At 41.2% G+C, this 21,318-nt stretch overlaps 1 protein-coding gene across 6 annotated transcripts in view; it reads right to left on the bottom strand.

Annotated features, from left to right (window-relative positions):
* THSD7B (thrombospondin type 1 domain containing 7B) overlaps nt 1-21,318 on the bottom strand; it is a 616,280-nt gene that overhangs the window by 416,274 nt on the left and 178,688 nt on the right. For 3 of the 6 annotated variants that reach the window (XM_081870547.1, XM_081870548.1, XM_081870549.1), the window contains exons 1-3: nt 15,773-15,842; nt 14,392-14,459; nt 2,963-3,063 (exon numbers count right to left, since the gene is read on the bottom strand). The gene's annotated coding sequence lies outside the window, so the exon portion shown is untranslated. Of the gene's footprint in view, nt 1-2,962; nt 3,064-14,391; nt 14,522-15,772; nt 15,843-21,318 lie in introns of those variants that run through there. The other 3 variants (XM_081870551.1, XM_081870552.1, XM_081870550.1) reach the window with 2 other exon arrangements.

The following is a 21,318-nucleotide window of genomic DNA, read 5'->3' as shown; positions in this document are numbered from 1 at the left end:
CCAAACCTATCTAGACTGTCATGCAAGCTTCCCATTCTGCAAGAAACTGTGCGTGACTAAGAAGTACTACAGTTGATCAGATGTTCAGAGACATGGACCTGGGTGTTGTACAAAAGCCAGGAGTGAAGGGAACAGAGAACAGAGGAAAACAACATGCCGCAGAAATAACAGCAAATTCCTATGCTGTTGTGACATGTCCCTGACTCCTAGCTGTGAACAGAGTCAATTTTTGCAAAGGGTTTTATAAAGATATCATGACTCTTATGTGCAGGATTTTTAGCTATCTATCTTTACAGATGCTATGGACCATGAGTACTCTCTGGCTATAGTCAGAAGCATCTTTTCTTAGAAGTGTCACCTAACTCAGTTTGGGTTTTTTTAGTAAAAGACAGATAGGATTCCACTGTCCAAGTGCAGATAATTCAAGTCACACAAGGGCATTATGGCAAAGGGAGATGGTGACCAAAGGACCCTAACCTAAACAGAAAAAGAAAAAGAGTCCTGAGCAAGTATGACAGACTACTTTTCATTTGTTATATTTTTAAAATGCCCTTCAACTAAAGTGATAAAAGAGATCTATAGGAGGTATGCAAGGGATACAATAAATACAACATAAGATTGACACTAAAAATCATCCAATTTACAGTTTGGAAATAAGCTACAAATTGCATGCTGTAGTTAAGGAGTCTTTCCCAGTGCAATCATAGATGCATAGAGTTGGAAGGAGCTTCAAAAGTCATCTAGTCCAGCACCCACCTATGCAGAAAAGCCACCGCTACTAAATCACCGAGAGGCGGTCATCAGTAGTCTGCTTAAAAAGCTCCATCTCCTTTTGACACAAATTGCTTCACTGTTAAAAAGCTCATACCATCCTAATATTTAGCTGAAATCTCCTTTCTTATCATTTGAACTTGTTGGAATGGGTCCTACTCTGCACAAACAGAAAGCAAATGTGCATCTTCAAAATGAATAAGCATGTAGGGGAGTGGGCAGCAATCATCTGTACACGAACCAGTAAGTCATACTATATAAACAGGCATTGCTTCATAGGTAGCCGTGTTGGTCTGCCATGGTCAAAACAAAATAAAAAAATTCCTTCCAGTAGCACCTTAAAGACCAACTGAGTTAGTTCTAGGTATGAGCTTTCGTGTGCATGCACACTTCTTCAGATTCTTCAGATACTATGTAGGCTCATACCTAGAACTAACTCAGTTGGTCTTTAAGGTGCTACTGGAAGGAATTTTTTTATTTTGTTTTGAGGCATTGCTTCCAGTTTGTCCAGTCTGCTGCCTCTCCACAGCTGCCATAATGATCAAAGCTAATTTCATATTCAGGAAGCATTGCCCTCAGTCTGAATGCACTTTGTTTGCCTTCAGTGACATTGCAAATAGTTGTGGCACCATCCTACTACCTGTATGATTTCCAGTTGGCTGCATAGGACTGATCCAGGAAGCACTGCCATCATTCACGGTGGACTTTATTTGCCACCAGTCTCATCACACAACCAAATCTGGCTAGCCAGCTACATGGCACTGTGTTGTTATTTTATTTACAATGTTGTCATTAATGGGCTAGAATAGCGCTAAAGCAGATACAGGAGACAATGACACAGAACAAGATTGGACATAGGTGAAATCTCTCTCCATTTAAGCTTCTCTCTCCTCTCCCCGCCCTCCCCGGGAAATAACTTCTGTCCCCTTGAAAGCAAGACTTTTGATCCAAATATCAAAGTGCTATCTAGCTGGCCAGAGAACAGTGGGCACATCCCTTCTTCACAAGTGCTCTGTTGCTCCGTTGTCTTAGTGAGTGAGCAAAGGGGAAACAAAGGCATTAGCTTCTACTGGACCACAGGGACAAACTGGCATGGAACAAATCAAGAGCAACCTTTGTTGACCTTTCATCTCTTCTCTCACAGCCTTAATTCAAGGTGCTGCTTGCATCAAAGAAGAAGCCACATTGAACAGGGTCTATTAGTTATTATTGAGAAAACTGGGTCAGTGAACCTCAAGGCACCTGGGAAAGAATTTGGTGTAACAAAACACAGATGAAGGAGACAACAGAAGAGTCTTAACATGCTATGAGTAATAACTGCAAGCCAAAACATGGTGGGACTGGTTTACTTTGCTGACTCTATGAGTAGCTTATTTGATTGATTATTGTTATGAGTTTGGGTGGTAGGAGCAGGCCAAGACCCTTCTAATGCCTTCCCCCCTTCTAATTCTTGGAATAGCCAGGCTAGCTTCCTGTTGAGGTGATGGCCTGGCTGGTGGGCCATTAAGGGAACAAAGGAAGCGGATCTGGGTGAGACAGCTGGTACCACCATCACCTTCAATTGGCTGGTAGTTAGAAAAAGAGAAAGGTGAGAGTTGACTGTTTACAGTGATGTGACCTAGAGGTAAAGCAGCAATCTGGAGAGAGAGTCAAAGCAACATCTGAGAGCAATGTTTGATTTCCATTTGAATCCAAAGCTGTAGCCATGGGAGAAGCAAGACCCTCTTGGGGTGTTAATGCTGTGAATCCCGCCATTGCAGGCTCAGGTTGTATATATGTGTAAACTATATATCATTAAGACACCACAGTCTCTGCTCTGCCTCATTCCCAAAGGAAACGTAAACCCTGGGTATGTCCCTGGAACATCGCGTCATTCTGAGATTGGTGTGATGTGCAACATTAACTGACACAGTTTACCTATTCACTTCATGTTGCATGAGTTATTTAATAACTTAACTCAATGTTTGGTACTATGTAGACTGCTTGATTAAAATAAAAAGTGCCATGATTTTCAGCCTTATTAAAAACATTGGGTGATAGTCAATGTCAGAAGTATTACTTACTCGGATATTACCTATTCCACTGGAGCCAGGCACCACCATGCTTAGGGTAGACCCCCTGAAATCAATGGGCCCTAACCATTATAGGGATGGGGAAAATACAATTCAGTTCACGTTAAAAGAGAACCTACCTTATTTGCACATCCTGAAATAATATGGGAACCAAAACACAGCCACCCTTTGAAATATGTGCACTTCTTCAAATTATGCAGTCCAGTTCTCCAGAGATTTCCTGTGTGCAAAAATGGATACATTAGGACAAAGTTTGGATAATAATGCATATATTGGAGAAAATAACATTTAAAAGATGTATTGTATGGGGGGAATTTCTATGAAAATTTATGTTTGTTAGGCAAAACTGCATACAAAAATGTGAACATTAGGAGGAATTCACAGTAAAACACTTAAGAATTTTTATGAGAAAGCATTTCAAACTGATGAGGAAATGTGGAAGAATGAACTGAAGATGGGGGGGGGACGATAAATTCAAAGAACTGACAGATTTGCCCATTCCTAATCATTACTTGCCCAGTTCATTTCAATGTGTCTACCCTAAGCATGACTAAGGCTGGAATCCTAACAACATAAACTCAGAAGTAAGTTCCACTGATTTCAGCGGGGTTTACTCCCAGGTAAATGAGAATAAAATTGCAACCTAAGTCTGGATCCAGCCTGCTAGCTCTGCCTCTTCTCTGAGCAAAAAGCTGTTAGCTGCCTCATTTGGTCTTTGACACAGTATACACCACAAGCCCCTGGGGCAGGTTCATGGCAATTCTAGATTCACCAACTATAGTTTTTGGGCCATGAATAATGTGGCCATTTGAGCTTTGCTTCCAAGAAACCTCTTGCTGTATTCTCAAGGCAATTCATCTGTCTTTCAGTTTAAAATATAATGAAGCTGGCAGCAGCTAAAAATAGTTTCTGAGATTCCTTCCCTTTTAAAGGTACAGTTGTGAAACTGGTCTGTAAACATCCATTGTGCATCCCTCCCATCCTATAGCCTCATAATAAGCAATACAGTACTAGGCTGTACGGAAGGCCATTCTCACACTGCCTGAAAAACTGCCTATTGTACCTTTTCTATGCTTATAGCATTTCAGCACTTTGCTCAACAGAGCATTTGCAAGATCCATTCTGTCCCTGAAATATCATAGCAAAGTATTCTGTAATTCTAGCAAGGACAGTTACCAAAGGCATCTGCAATATGGTTTTCCTCTCACATCAAGCAATAATAGTAACATACGTGAAGCAGGACAGCTTCCTCAGGACATCAGTTTTGTCAGGTCCAGTCCCACCGTTTAGGCAGAATAAGGCAGCTGCCTCAGGCGACAAATTCTGTGATGTTGGAAGCAGTAGTAAAGATGGAGTAGTGTCTGCTGTGGGACCACCTGAGCTAGCCTCCTGCCCACAAGTTCTGAAGAGGTCATGTCCCATCACCAGTTTTGATGTAATATTTAGTAGCCAGGTCAGCTTCTGTACCTGCCCAGCAAAACAATCTTCAGCCACCCCCTGAATTTTATGAGATCAAGTTATTAAACCCCTTTAGGTCCATTAAAAAGAAAATGGAGATACACAAAGCTAGGAAGCCAACGAAATCCACTGGGATGCAGTTCTTCTTAAGTCTTTTAAGACAGGCTGTAATCAAGCATTCAGAACCAAACATAAGATGTCCTTGCACATCCCTTCTCCTTTCACCCAATTAAACCTCAGATGCCCTTTCCCTTATGTATAGATCAGGTGGGGGTCTAATAAGCAAGAGCTTATGTTAAGAGCTACCAATTAACTTCTTATACTCCCACATCCCAAACCTTCAGTTAGCATCATATCCATTAGAATGGCACTATAATCTCTCTCTCTCTCTCTCTCTCTCTCTCTCTCTCTCTCTCTCCCCTCCCCCCTCCCCCCTCTCCCCTCTCCCCTCTCCCCTCTCCCCCTCTCTCTCCCAACCTTCAATTTGAGCAAATTAAACACATTTAGGCTGTAAGCACACTATGGCTGTTGTGGACTGAGCTTGGGGCATGTGGAAGATAAGAAGCTATCTATATTTCAGGACTTCTGCACTGTGTAGTATGAAGTGTGCTGCCTCTTACCAATTTGAAACTCAGCCTAGATTTTTATTGCAATCATGATCTTCTGTCAGATCCAGGTCTTAAAAAATGAAATAAATGTCTGCAATGATGAAGGGTGGAACAAAGCTAAAATGCCATGCATCCAAAGCAAGAGATGAATTTCTATTCAAACCTGAGTAATTTATACCCAGACCTGTGGAACTCCTGAGACTTGATGATATGCTACTGAGACTTGATGATACATACTATCCTATGTATTGCTATTTAAATTTCATGTACAATGTTAATTTTTTTAAACTATTTGCTCTGACAACTTTGTTCTGATTTTTTGCTAGCTTTCCCATTAGGATTCACATATTAGATGTTTATAGCTGCTGTTTCATTTGCAAGAAACTGGCAACATAATGATAGAGAGAATGTTGCATACTTATAAACATATACACATATAGACACACACACACACACACACACACACACAAACAAACAAACACCGTAACTGCCACCTTGGAAACAGCAACATTTTAATCAGAGCAACTGATGAAGGCAGAAGCAAAAATGTTTTGCTGCAAGAATTTAAAAGTTCTGCTATGTTAGTCACTGAAATATATATTTCTTCGATAATGTAGATCCTGTATGTCTGCATACAGTCATCTTACAGTTTTACACTTATGCCCCATGTTGTGTTTCTATTGCTTTAAATAAAAATATGGAAGCCCTCTAGTGGTCAAAAAACTTAATTTCCGTGAATATTCAGCAGAGGTCTATGACACCTTGTTGAGCACAATGGTCCAGCGTGAACAAATCATGGTCACTTGCATGTTGCATTTGAAATGAATTGGAATTGCTTTGAATTATTATGCTGCTCTCACCTTTCTTCCCAGCATAGAAAAATGCTTATGCAGCTGCGATCTTTAATATTCCATTACATAAACAGTGTGATTTCATAACACAGGGGTAGGGAATCTGTGCCCCTCCAGGTGCTATTGATTTCCAGCACCTATCAGTCCCAGTCATCACTGCCAATGATCAGGGATGATGGGAAGTGTGGTCCAAAAATGGCCAGAATAACCATAATAGCGACTATATTCCTGCCTTTGGTGGCTGTCTTCATGTGGCAAACCTTGTTTCAGATCTTGAGTCGAGTCTATCCTTATCACATACTCTGACTGCAAATGAGTGCACATGAATACCTAACCAGATGGAAACATTCACCACAGCAGGGAACTAAAATAGCCTCCCTTTGTTGGGTATTTTGTGCACAATGCTATAATATGAAGCGATGAGGTCAGTCTGGAACCATGGTTTCCTTTTTGCAACTCTGAGACCATGTGGGTGGCCATCTCTGAGGTTGGATGGACATCTGACATGGATGCTTTAGTTTAGATTCCTGCATTGCAGGGGGTTGGACCAGATGACCCTTCAGGTCACTCCCAACTCTACATTTCTACAATTCTATGAGTTTGCCTTGGTCCCGTCAAAACAACTACATCTCTGACAAAGGGGGGGGGGCATAGACAATAATTATAAGAAAGAAAGAAAATAACAAATCAAGAAAAATAGGGAGCAAAAATTCCAAAACATATTATTATGCTCACTCCTTTAACTTGATGTTTTTATTGTGGTAGTCTTAAAAAAATTTAATCCTGACAACTACTTTTAACTTCCCTTCTCTTAAAAATCTGTAAACAGAGAGACAAAAAAAGTTGGTGTGAATGGTATGACTTTACATTACAATGTGATTCAGTTGTGGAATATGGCTCATCTATTGAAGACCAGGTGTTTATTGTATAATTTTGTATCTCACGTCACCATACTTTCCTATTTGCTCTTCACAAGCACCCAATTATCTCTCTTTGCTTTGTATCTTTTCATTGTCCCATTTGGTATCAATCCCCCCTTTTCTTTTCTTATGTTTTTGAATATCCCTCCCCCCCCAAAAAAAACCCCTGTTCTGCTTTCAATTCCTTGAACTCTCTCAAGGTAAGCTCTTTTATCATAGGCTGAAAGATTTAGTCGAAAATGAAGCCACTGTGTGCACAAAAATGATCTTTAACTGACCTAACAGACACTCAGTATTCATTACCACCCTTTTATACCACCCTCATTAATTAAGCACACCCACCCCAAAAGGAAGGCTGAGCTAAATTACATACTTGTCCATTTGTTCAGCTGCTGGGCCTTGTCAGCTGTGTTTTGTGCTGCTGGTTTATTCAGGCTCTTTCTGTAAAGGGCAGCTGACTTCCAGGCCAAACACTGTGATACTGGCAGCAAATGAGTCTTTTCTAGACTCCCCCTCCTTTTGCTGGCCTTCTACTGGCAAAGACAACTGCAACTTCATGGGCCTTGCTGAGGATCCACAAATTACCTTGCATTATGGGGATAACTCTTTAAATACTTTGTTTGCCCAGCAATGTGCAACTAGTACATTGATTTGAAATGAGAATTTAATGATGGCACTTAAAAGCTGGGAGCGCAGTCTGAACTGTAGAAGCGCATTAAGAAATTAAGCAAATTATTGTGTCAAAGCTGGGCAAAACGATTTACCAGCAAAGTGAAATGGCCATTTCTGTCTCCCCATTTAATCAAGTATGGAGATGCCCCCCAGCTTAATGTCTTCAATAAGAGCGTGCTAAAAGAGTTTCTGCTTAGGTTGTGATAGGCAAAGCAATGAGGCATTCCTTTCAAAGTATATACAGGTAATATATACATGCTATCTGAAGCAAATAGTGTAGCAGTGGAAAACCTGTGCTGCCCCCCCAATGTTGTTAGAATAAAAAAACCCCCAGCCCTAGCTAGCATGGCCAATGGTCAGACATTATGGGAGTTGGGGTCCAATAACATCTGGAAGGCCACAGGTTTCCCACCACTGACACCATGGGTGTAGCCAAGGGAGGCAGGGCGGGACAGCTGCCCCCCAATAAATAAATAAATACAAAGCTGACTGAGGTTCTGGCCCCACAATAAAAGGCATGCCCCCCACAAAAATCCTGGCTACACCCATGACAGACACAGCAATGCTTTCTGGTCAGAAATGACAAATAATAGATACTTGCCACCAATTGTTACTGCTTCCATTTGTTTTGAAGCTGCTTCAGTGTTTCTTCCATATTCTAACACAGATTTAAGAGCACCATTCTAGTATGTCTATTCAGAGGTGTGGTGTCCCACTGAATTCAGTAGGACATACTCCCGGAAAAGGCAGGAGGGTCAAATCTCACCAGAATGCTTAGGGCTTATTAAAACCATAACAGAAAAAGAGAACAGATACAACAGAGCAGAAAGGTCTAACAGGATGTCATTAAGGAGCAGAATCAAGGAAGCATCTGGAGGCAAGAAGGCTTCTTTCGGAAAATGGAAATCTTGCCCAAATGTGGAGGACAAAAAGGAACACAAAAGAAATGCAAGTGGACGAAAGAAATGCAAGTGGACAATGAGGGATCAGTGAGGGGGGTAATTCAAGACAAGGAACATATTGCTAAAAGCATTAGGACCAATTACAATAATAACAAAAAGTATTTAAATAAATCAGAAGCAGAAAACTGTCTAGGAAGTAGGTTGAACCTTTAGATGACAAGGGACTGAAAGGAAAGGTGTGCTAAAGGAGGAAAAGGAGATTGCAGAGAAACTAATTTAATTTTTTGTCAAAACAAAATAAAAAAATTCCTTCCAGTAGCACCTTAAAGACCAACTGAGTTAGTTCTAGGTATGAGCTTTCGTGTGCATGCACACTTCTTCAGATACTTCTTCAGGTATCTGAAGAAGTGTGCATGCACACGAAAGCTCATACCTAGAACTAACTCAGTTGGTCTTTAAGGTGCTACTGGAAGGAATTTTTTTATTTTGTTTTGACCATGGCAGACCAACACGGCTACCTGTCAGGTATCTGAAGAAGTGTGCATGCACACGAAAGCTCATACCTAGAACTAACTCAGTTGGTCTTTAAGGTGCTACTGGAAGGAATTTTTTTATTTTGTTTTGACCATGGCAGACCAACACGGCTACCTATCTGTAACTTAATTTTTTGTATCTGAAGAAGTGTGCATGCACACGAAAGCTCATACCAAGAACTGACTTAGTTGGTCTTTAAGGTGCTACTGGAAGGAATTTGTTTTGTTTTGACTATGGCAGACCAACACGGCTACCTATCTGTAACTTAATTTTTTGTGTCTGTCTGTAGCTCTAGGTGTTGGATAGGCAGGCTATAATGCAGGGGTAGCCACCCGGATACCCTCCAGATATTGCTGGAATCTGCTTCCTATTATTTTTCACTATTTGCTATGCTGGGGCTAATGGAAATTGTAGTCCAGAAACACTTGGAATGTTCAAAGTCCAGACAGAAGTACTAGCAATATAACCAGAAAAACTAATGCATCAAACCCCATGCCTGAGTGCCACCAATTTGGTAGCATTGGGAAAGCATCATAGAACAAACTAAAGCAGAAGAAATCCATCACTAATGCACCATTAGGGTGTCAAAGAGCAGACCCCTGTAATAAAACACCCATCTGGAGGGCCCCAAGGTAATTTCACCCTGGTTCTGTGTTCACTACCACTCTATAGTGGTAAAAAGGTAAAAATAATAATTAAAATGCAACTTTCTTCCACCGTCTTTTTAACTGCCATGATTGTGTATTCAGAATGGTTACTGTATATTAAGTGATAAACAGTCCTTGTTAAATGATCCTTAAGAATTCATTTTTAGAGACTATCAGAGCACAGCGATACTGCGTGAAGGCTGTGACTTTTTACACTGATTGATCCTTTCCTGTGGATTGCTTTAAGGAGTGTTTCCACTCTAATGTTAATGTTCCATCGGCTGTGCCTGACTGTAAGCTTCATTAGAAGTTGGGTGAAATAACTACGTTATAATTACTGTTCTGAAACCCAATAATAAACTCATCCTTAGCCTAGTTCATGTAAATATACAAAGCAAACACAATGGGGGTATATAGTATAATTTGAAAGTATAATTGCATCAAATTACATTTGTAATAATTCAGCGGAAGATATAATGATTCCTAAGAGGTGATCTTTTTCTGAACAGAGATTCAGTAAACATGCTGTTTTGGGGGTCCAATGAATTACTTGTTAAAGCCATAAGCAGAACACTGCTGGAACAGCCCTCTGGAACAGCTATTTGTGTACAATAATCACAATTTTTTAAAAAAGAAAATATTTCTTTCACACAATTGATACCAAGTGAGTAACCCTTGAAGAGATTGCCAAAGAGTTACCTGTAGATCCCTTTCTTTATACCACTCTCCCACTGACAACTGATAGTGTGGCAGGAGTTGGTACAATAGTGCTGGAAGAACAGGAGAGATGGTTTGGCTGGGGGAGGCAAACACATGGGCTGCATTGTCCAATAGGGAAGAGGCAGAGAGCAGGCTACTTAAGCCAGCTCTGCCCTGCCCCCACTTTCCTTTGGTTGGCACCCGCCATCCCACCCTTTGCCGGGTGGGCATTGCTATTCACCCTTTTGGAGGGGGGCTGAGTAGGAATTTGGAGGAGAGCTCCTCATTGGCTCTGGGTCTCCTCTTTTTCACCTGTGCTCCACACTGTTTGGTGTCATCTGTGTGACCAGAGGCATGTTCTTTAATTTGGCCCAAATAGCATTTTGTCTGGGCAGGTGAGGGAATTTAAATAGGATTTGCAATAATTCCTATGGTTTGGGATGGCTACAGGGTGAACATGGTGCATGTCAGATTCATACATAAGCGGCAAGGAGGGAAGAGTGTAACAAACCTTGTTGTGTGGCCACAGCATGTGGCTGTAATTTGTCCAGCAGATAAGAGGGATGGAATTCTGCCCTCCCCCCAGTTATTTCTATTTACCAGAAAGCTCAACCACATAATCAAAAGCATGAAACCATCTTGGGTAGTTCTGAGCATGCTTCCACCATCTTGTTTGGGTCAATGCCTCCTGAATATATAAATTGTTATGGATCAGGACAAATAATTAGTTCACCTGGTCCTCTGTTTCCAAGCAGATACGTTGTAAATGATCCATGCGCCCTGGGTACCAACCAACACCCATCTATAGCAAATAGGGAGCTCACTATGGGTGCTGGTTGGTACCTATGAAGTAGCTTGAATCACCCTTTGATTTTTCTGTGATTGCCAACTATATTAGGGCCACCATTTTTTTTTAAAAAAAAAATCATATCCTGCTTTTTTTTATTTTAAGAATTCAAGGCACCATAAAATATCAAACAACCCAATACAAAACCACAAAATGCATCAAACCACCATCATAATAAAACAGCAATAAACATAGGAAGCAAGAATCCCAGCAAGGGACACTCTAAAAAACCAAAAACTAAATGGAGGTAAACAAAAACAGCACTGATATGCCCATACAAGAAAGATTATTTAACATGGTGTGTTAGAAAACCAAGCTCATTACTGACATCTTCTCCAATAGAGTACAAATTATGTCGCTCAGGATCCAGCCTCAGAGCTCCTAAAAGCAGTCACCCTGGGTTAGAACGTAGATTTTTAAATAGCTATCTTACAACTTCCATCCCTATTAATAACTGTCACAAGCATGACATCCCAAACTACAAGGTACTTTTGAGAGTTCTATTTAGTCTCAAGCACAGCAGCCTATCATGCTCCTATCCCCAAACTGCTCAACCCTTATTACCAACTGTTCAGAAGAACTCCTCCAGAAGGTGACCTTTCTGTCCCTTGTTCCAACACTCAGTTGAAATCTCTATTATGTGTGGGCACTTAAGTGAAACCAGCAGAAAAGACAAAGGCCAACATCCACCACCCCCTGAACACCCATGATATCTTGCAGAGCCACTTGGACCTTACAGCTCAACTGAACTGAAAGAAGCTTTCATAAGTCTTGTTAAATGGTGACCCATTTCAGATTAGGCCTTTGTGGTAGCATATGGAAGCATATGGAAAAGTTTCTAACACAGCTATCTTTAAAAACTGTTTTAAAGCTTTCCCCCCTTGAAGTTAATTTAGATGTGTGATACGTGTTACTGAGGCCGCTAATATATGATAGTTTGGTATGTCGATATTTTACTTTTAGATTATGTTATGTTTGAAAATCTAAAGATTTTTTTTTTAAAAAAATGGAAACTTGACACCCATACAAATTGCAAACCTTATCCTGCTTAAAATAAAGTGTTACTTAAAAATAATAATCATTCAATTGCAAAAATTTTCCTGCTTAAGGTAAAGGCAGTGGCGTAGCGTGGGGGGTGCAGGGGGGGCCGGCCGCACCGGGCGCAACTTCTGGGGTTAGGGCAAATCCACGGGTTAGGGGGCGCAAATCCACGGGTTAGGGGGCGCAAATCACTTGCCTTGCCCCGGGTGCTGACAACCCACGCTACGCCACTGGGTAAAGGTAAAGGGACCCCTGACCATTAGGTCCAGTCGTGGCCGACTCTGGGGTTGCAGCGCTCATCTTGCTTTATTGGCCGAGGGAGCCGGCGTACAGCTTCTGGGTCATGTGGCCAGCATGACTAAGCCGCTTCTGGCAAACCAGAGCAGCGCACGGAAACGCCGCTTACCTTCCCGCCGGAGCGGTACCTATTTATCTACTTGCACTTTGACGTGATTTCGAACTGCTAGGTTGGCAGGAGATGGGACCGAACAATGAGAGCTCACCCCGTTGCAGGGATTCAAACCACTGACCTTCTGATCGGCAAGTCCTAGGCTCTGTGGTTTAACCCACAGCGCCACCCATGTCCCTTTTTTTTCCTGCTTAAAAGAAAGTAAATACTTTTTAAATTAAAAAATCTATTTGCATACTAGAATTCAATACACAGTATGGAAGATCTTTTTTAAAAAATAAGATGAAGAAAAAAAAATAGCAATATCCCACTGTCTCCATCAAAAGTGCTTATCGTCTTTGTCACTCTGCAGCATCCCAACTGAGAGAAGAAACACTAAAGTTCAGCCTGCTTGGCAGGATGAAACAGCATCACAGCTCTGATATTCATTTATACTACATGGATTCATAGCCCACTTGAAGGAAAAGCTAGTAAAATAATTTATGTCACCATTAAATGACCTCCATGCTGGATGCATTGCAGCCTCAGCACATTAACTGTATTTACCACTGGGAGATACAGAAATGAGCCTGACCTTTTTGACAAGGAAGAAATAAAATCATACTGAAATTGAAGTAAATCACAGGTTGCTTTAAAAAAATATTGCATGACCACAATTTCCTTGCCTATGTTCCTATCACATTTTATGCACATTTGATATATTTCTCGTTTAGCAGGCTAAATAAATTTTGGTATGTCGATCAATAGAATTTATCAGATAGCTCACAGGTTTGTTAAATGCTCTAAATATTCAATTTTTAAAGGCAACAATGTGGTTCTGAGGATGTCTGTGCTCAAATGCATGCCTTTTCACTTTGCTAGGAGGAGAAAAGTATAGATGTGAGAAATAAATGACCTGCTTTTAATCTTCTCTAGCAGTGATGAAGTGGATGGTACTTGTTGAAAAGCTAACTGGATATGTAGTGGAAGCACTTTGTGCTTCAGGCTGAACAAAACAGAATGAGAAGTTGTAAAACCGACTTAGGTTGCAATGCTATACACCAGGGTTGGGGAACCTGTGGCCCTCTGAAGGACATTGGACTCCAACTCCCATCAACCCCAGCCAACATAATCAAGGATCATGTACAGTATTATAATAGTTGTAGTACAATGGCACAGGTCCTAGGTTCCCTATCCCACTATGCACATTTCCTTTGTGTATATCTCACTGAACACAGGGTGTTCAAAGGAGGCATGCTTATTATTGTTTCAATACCTTTGAAACAGGATACTCTAGGCAAAAAAATTATATGATGATAGCTTCAGAGGTGTCCAAATCAGTGCAGTTTGGAATAGTTTGGTACCCCATCATGATTCAAAATGGCACATGACAGTATCTAAACCAAAGCCTGTTCCTTCATATCAGGAACTATAATGTCAAACTGGATGATGATATCTCCAGAGGCATCCCAATCAGTGCAGTTTGGAATATTTTGGCCTACCATCATGATTGAAAATGGCACCCAATAGTCTCCAGATTATAGATTAAAATATTTTTCTCAATCTGAGGAACAACCACGCTAAATTGTGTGACGATATCATCTGAAGTGTCCAAATCAGTACAGTTTGGAATAGTTTGGATCAACATCTTGACTCAAAATGGTGCCCAATGGTATCCAAACACAGATGAAAACCAGCTCCTCTATCTCAGGAACCATCATGCCAAGTATGGTGATGATATCTCAATAGGCATTTGATCACATAGAGAACAGATGGACAATGGACTTTCCAAAACATAACAGTAGATCAGTGCTATTATGCCCACTTCTTCATTTTTTACAGTGCAGTACAGTTATTCCTTGATGGGTCTCAGGAATACAGGAAGTTTTCTTATACCAGGTAAGACTATTGGCTCATCTAGCTACTGACTAGCAGAGGCTGTTCAGGCAGGATTGTAGATTAAAGAGTTTCCCAATCCTACCTTGAGGTGCGAGAAATTGTGTCTGGGAACTTTTGCATGCATCTACGGGGGACTGCCAAAGTCCTAGCCTAGAAGAGAGCAGAGGAAGTGGACATTTCTCTAGGAGATTTAAATTGCTAGAGATAAAAATCTGTAAAAGAGAGCAGAGGAGGACATTTCTCTTGGAGATGTAAATTGCTACAGGGAATTAAAAAAAGAAACACCCACATATTTCCATCCCTCAAGTCTTTTCAGTCAAGAATGAGATCTACTTTCTAGCCCAGGTAGCTGACTTACACAGATATCCAGTCAGCAGTGGCCCATCTCTATTAATACCCAGCCGACTTATGTCTACCATGGCTAGAAAGGCCTTGTAATGTTGACTGAGTGCTCAGTCATAGGAGACAAACTTGTAATATATCGCTAGTCTTCATGCTTTGTCACAATACAGTTGTACCTTGGATCCCGAATGCCCTGGAACACGGACGTTTTGGCTCCCGAAGGCCGCAAACCCAGAAGTGATTGTTCTGGTTTGCGAATGTTCTTTTGGAACCCAAATGTCCGATGGGGCTTCCTAGGCTTCTGATTTGCTGCAGTGGCTTCAAACATTTTGGAAGTCGAACAGATTTCTGGAACGGATTCCGTTCGACTTCCAAGGTACAACTGTACATTATTAGAAGATTAGTCCTTCGTTGGTTCCAGTCAAGATTCAGGCTCCATCTGCAGTATACATTTAAAGCATCATCATACCACTTTGAAAAGTCATGGCTTCTCCCAAAGAATCCTGGAAACGGTAGTTTGTTAAGAGTGCTGAGAATTGTGCCCTCACAGAGTAACTATTCTCAGAATCGTTTAACAGTAAATCCGTCTTCCTAGGGAACTCTGGGAATTATAGTTCTGAAAAGGAAATGAAGGAAAAGGAAATAATCCCAAGATTATTTTGGGGGACCCATGGCTGTACAAAGTGCTGTGATACTGCTATAAATGTATAGTGCAGATGGGGCCTCAGGGCTCAGCAGGCCTGGTGAGGTAGCGCTTGACAATTAACTGGGTCAGTTTTATGATGAGAACAACAAATCCTTGTCATTCAATCTGAGATCTCCACGTGTGCTTGTGCATTCACTTTACAGAATGGGGGGGGCAGCTCTGTGCATATTTCTTAGCATGGGAAAGCTCTTAAGGACTGGGATGTGGCTCCTACACTCCCAGTGAAATTCCCAAATTGAGTGTGTTAGGGGCACATATGCTTGCTCTGCTTACTGACCCCACATACCTTCCCCATGCCTGATCAACCCCTGCTCTCTTTACACCTCACCCATCCCTTTACATCTTGTCCAAACCTTCTGTTTCAGCTTACCTAACCCTCCTCCCCTCTCAGCTTACCTCTTCCCTCACCACTCACCTCAACCCACAACCCCTTTTAAAGGAGTGTCAGGTGCTTCAGAGAGAAGTTAGCCAAACTGCTCTCTGTTTTACCTCCTAACCTCCATTAAATAGCCTCCCTGGGCCGCCTGGGCCACCTGCCACCTGCGCTGCTTGATTTCTCATCTGCCTGTTCTGTCGTCACATTGGAGTTGCTATGGGTGACTGTGTGAACTGCAGTGTGATGGCAGCTTTCTCATTTTACAGCCTTGGAAGCCACATTTGACCTTCCCTGTCTAGCTATTCACTTAAAGTCAAGAACTAGAAGGACCAATGAGCAAAGAATTCTTAAACATTGTAGAAACGTGCTCCTGTGTGATACTGACACAGGATGATCAAAAAGAGCAATTCCTCCTTGGTTTTCTTAGTCCACCCTTTTCTTTTCCCCGCTCCCTTCCTGCAGTATATAAAAAAACCCCATAAATAACAAACAAGGAAATAAACTCATCTGCTTAACAGTATTGCTTTAAAATCCATCTTTGATCTGTTTATATATTTCTACACAGGATGAATAACAGGAATCAGTAAAAATTGCATCACTGGGACATAAAAGATAACAAAACGCGATCAAACATTCTCTGGATGCAATCCACTTTCTGGCAGCTAAGCTAAGCATCATTGTTACTCAGCCTGACAGTAATAGGCAGGTTACATTCCCCCACTTCCTCATAATTACTTGTCTACTAGCATACAAAATATTCTTCACTAATCTTCACAAGACTTAAATAAGCTTCTTTGCTTCCTATTGAGACAGCTAGGCGTTAGCCTCTTATTTTGGGCCCATGATTACAACTCAATGCACACCGCATAGACTTCTGAATTCATCGGTCTATGACATTAATTCTCCTCTCACGTAGACATTCATAAGGATGTTGCCATATTGCAACCAGAACAGTTATGCTGGACTCAAGGGAAAGCAGTTGTGGATATAAGCTCTTGTGTAACTCTTTTTCAAATACTGGTTCTTAATCTATAAATCATCAAACATAATTACGGAGGGGAAAGTTTATTTTCTCATAAATTGGACCCCAATGAAGAAATAACTCGACAGTGGGGAGAGAAAAAAGGCAAACAAATAAATGGATGGAAGAGGTGGACAGAGATGACAAATACACACGGTCTGGATGCTTCCACAGTATCAGGATCAGGTGTTTTTATTGTTCCTCCAAGAGTGTCAGTGTGCCTGCGTGTAAGGAAAGGAACCCTAACTTCTTATTGTTGATTTCTCCCATTCATTATCATCTTAGCTTTCCTTTTTCCAGTTTACCCTTTCACCCAGTATGTCTGGTGAATTGTGAAGCAGGGAACTCCCATAACATGCATCTGACTCCAGACCCTCCATGTGCCCCTATTTTCCAGGGACAGTCATGGATTTACAGAAGCCGCCCTGGTTTCTGATTTGATCCTGGAATGTACCGCTTTTTCTCAGAACGTCCCTATTTTCACTGGAGGAATGCTGGAGGGTATGGAGGACACCCCTATTTTCATTGGGAAAATTCTGGAGGGTATTCCAAGATCCAAATAACTTTATTGTACTAGCCACTGGCCATGACAAATCTGAATCAAAAATAAATCCACAGGAGGGTATATGAATCTCCCCCAAAGAACCCACTACCATCTTCCCTACACCCTGAGGGTTTGTTCTAGGCCTTCTGCAGTGTGTGGGACATAAAACGTTGGAGAGGGGCAGGGAAGCAACTGAGCTTGAGGCCGTTATGAACTGCAAATGTTGCTTACTCACCCAATGCTGAGTTATGACACACAAATCCCCAAGCTTCCTTTGTTTTTACTTGCCGCATTAAATGCTGATCAGTCAGTTTTCTTCAATAGAGTAACTGCTGACCTTTGTCTAAGCAAGGTCTACAGTGTACACAGGAGCTGGGAACAATTTGTTCAACTCATTGCATTCCCCCATTGGAATACAATCACGTTAAACTGAACCCTAAATCAGCTGGAGAAAGAATAGGAAACACGTTGACATGAAGCAGAGCTGGATCTCCTTTTGTGAAATGCGCCTCTTTTCAGCAAGAAAGAACCATGTCTTTCAGAGTCCGTGATACCAGATGATGCACCCAGCTAAGGTACACAGCAGGAACTAAGCCTGGCGCAGCGATCCATTTGTTCATGGTTCCACAAATACATTATCTCCCGGAGAGAAGGGGCCAATACAGAAAACATCAGACAAGTGTATTTTCTTATCTCCACCCGTCTCTTGCCAAAGAAACCAAGGAAAGGAATATTTTTAACAGTCAGAACGTTCTCCCTGCCCATCACAAGCAGACTGTCATACACTGTTATTTAGATTACTGTTATTTAGATGACTGGCTTCCTTTTGAAATTCTCCACTGTTTTGAAATGTTCCCCCCCCCCCAATTTTACTCCAAAAAGGGAAGGGGAGATTGCTGTTTAGAAATGAACACTACTGTACTGCACACTTACATATTTGATTTAATTTAATATCAGGGTTGCTTGCCTTTTACACCCCAGTCCTTAGCGTATTGGCATGGCAATAAGGCCCACTGATTTAAAAGGGACTTATTTCCAAGTCAGTACTGTATATGTCTAGTTGATTGAAGTGTTGTGCTTTTGTTTGAACAGTGAACTCATTTAAATTACTACTGTAGTTACTAAATACAGATAATTTCTTTGGATATTTAATTAATAGCATTTTTTATTTTTAAAAAACCAGTAACACAGCAGTTGAGGAAAAATTACCTACGGTGAATTGTTGCCATGACATGAGTTACATAGATTTTAACAATAATGGAATGATCACCATGCATTTTCATGGGTGACAGCTCCGCTTACAATCATATTAAGATCCGGTTTTGTAATCTATAATTAATTTTTGAGTTCTTCATTATTCTCAATTAATGCTTTCAGCTCTGCTTGGGATATTACAGTACAGAAAGGAAAATGTGCAGGCACACAAGAGGGGGGAAATATGTGTAGGCATAAAATACTTAATAGGGGGTTAGTGGTGACAAATATTGGACCAAGAAATGCCAGGGTCTTTGTGTGCATGTGTGTGTAGTTTTTTACTGCCAGTTCCTTTTATATTAGACTCCTGAAAGTAGTTGCAATAGCAGTCCATGTTCAATAACTCTCCAGCTGAAAGATTGCCTTTATGTTTACATATCATTATCATAAATGAATATATGTTGCATCATCCAGCCAATTTAGTCAAAGTGAGCCTGGCCATTCATTTCAACAGGAGCAGGGCAAGGCTCTTAATTTTTAAAAAGCTGCTCCCTCGTAATTCCTCCAGTAATTGCTACTTAGCTCATTCATAATGGAAAAGCTTCCAAAACTGGCAGCGGGAACATACATAATAGTGATTTGCACTTTGGCAGTACTTCCAGCTATTCCCTATTTTGAGGCATATAGTAATAAAAAGATATGCCTTCTCATTAAGTGATTATTTTTTAATAAATTATGGTGCATTATTATTATTTTTTAGTCCTTAATAATAATAAAAAAGCACAGAGAAGTACACATCAAAAAGAGCGAAAATACAATATGAGGCCAAGGAAGATAAAGGTACTATCCAGTGCTGGTCCCACTCAGAGTAGACCCATTGAAATTAACACCGATGACTAATTTAGGTCCATGAATTTCAATAGGTCTACAACCTTAAATGTGTTCATGGCTTTAATGGCTCCCGTTCCAATTTAATTAAGCTTAATGCCACAACTTGTTGGAAGTCCATTAAGTGATGTGAAAGCTTATATGAGGAATCAGGTTATGAGGTCAACAGGAGTTGGACTTACTGACCTTTGAGGTCTCTTGTTAGAACTATGATTTTGAGTTGCTGCATCTCTAGAGAAAAATATTGTGGGAGCCCAAAGGGTCGATTCAGTTTTATATACCACAACAGGTGCCTCCTCCGTGACCCTTTGTCCTGCTTGTACTTCATCCATTCAATGAGTGAGGTCTGTTCTGGAATGGGAAGAATGGGGAAGAGGAAACAATGGACCTGAATGAATGTCTTTTAAACAAAATGCACATACATTTGTACCATATCCTTTCTCCAAGTTGTTCAGGCCACATCTAGTTATCATATTTTATATTCATGGCAACGCAGAGTCACTGAACCAGCTTGCATACTGGCTGTCCTTGCCTTCAGAGCAAGAGGTCAAAGTGACTTTCTGCAGACACTGGCTTCCAACTTCTGTCCAATCTCCATTCCTGGCTCAAGAAAGAGACTGCTGTCATAGCTACCATAGAAGTGAGATAGAGGAGAGAGAAGACGTGAATAGCCTGTGCTCATTCCAAAGTAACCGTCCAATCCTCAACCACTTACACAGGCCGGCATCCAACTTGGTCCCCTCCAGTTGTTGGAGGACTACAATTCCCATCATCCCTAAAGGGTACCAGCTCGGCCACCCTGCAGCACTCAGCTCCACTGCTACTTCCTAGCACCTAAAGGAAACAGTGGGAAGGGTCCTCCAACATCGGTCACAATGCTGTGGCCACCTGAGAACCACCTCACCCACTGGCACTGTACTGTATAATTTTCCTGAAGCAATGATACGCAAGGACCCATTTGGCTCTGGGTGGATCAACAGGAGGCTTGCCCTTCAACATTTCTCCAATTAAAATAGGGTTGTCCTATTCAATGATGATGATGATTTTCCCCCACCCATCTGACTGGTTTACCCCAGCCACTGTAGGTGGCTTCCAACATATATGAAAACATAATAAAAGTGTACAGATGTCTTATAAAGGTTGCAAAGTTACTTATCTCCTTGGTTTGGGGGTCACATAACTCCACACCCTGCAACATTTCTCCAATGAAAACAGGAATGTTCTAAAGAAAGGGAGACATCTGGGATCAACTGGGATGGCTTCTGTAAATCCAGGACTGTCCGTAGAAAATAGGGACACTTGGAGGGTCTGGGAAGGTGGTAGCCTCTGGTACTGGGTACTAAGAACACCAGAACACTCCTGGATGAACTGGGCAGGTGGCGTCATGTACCACTTCGTTTTTTTAAAGAAACAGATAAGCAATCTTCAAAGCACTCCCCACTTGCTTTAGGCTCTCTGTTTTGGTGATTCCCTTTGGACCACTAGAGCTAAAGTGGTTTCTTAGGCCTAGATGACTCACCGGGTTATGAATCTGATGGACAAGCTTTGCCAAATGTCCTCCTGTGGACTCCCAGACTTTGCAGCTTGTTTCCCCTTCAGACCAATCCCTCACAGGAGTACAAAACAAGAACTCTTATTATGGAGAGCTTCTGAGCCAAGTGTATAAAAATAGGTCCTTTGTGTGTTTCTTTGCAGATAACTAGCAGTTTGAATGTGTCAGGGGAGAAAAAAAATTACACCTTCCTACACGAGCTGTCAAATTACCTGTCATCTGTTAAAAATAAATAAATAAATAAATAACCCAAACTATAAGAGACAGATAACCCACAAAGCGCTAATTATTTCAGCTTTGTAAGATGTGAAAAATGATTTCTAATGGCCATTCAATTTATTTTTCCAGCTCCTTTGCTTCAGCACCACTATTTCCCCCTTTATTTT

The sequence above is a fragment of the Podarcis erhardii genome (assembly GCF_964252035.2).
Source record: "Podarcis erhardii genome assembly, chromosome: 1".
NCBI classification, from domain to species: domain Eukaryota; kingdom Metazoa; phylum Chordata; class Lepidosauria; order Squamata; family Lacertidae; genus Podarcis; species Podarcis erhardii.
This window is presented reverse-complemented; position numbering and strand designations above follow the sequence as displayed.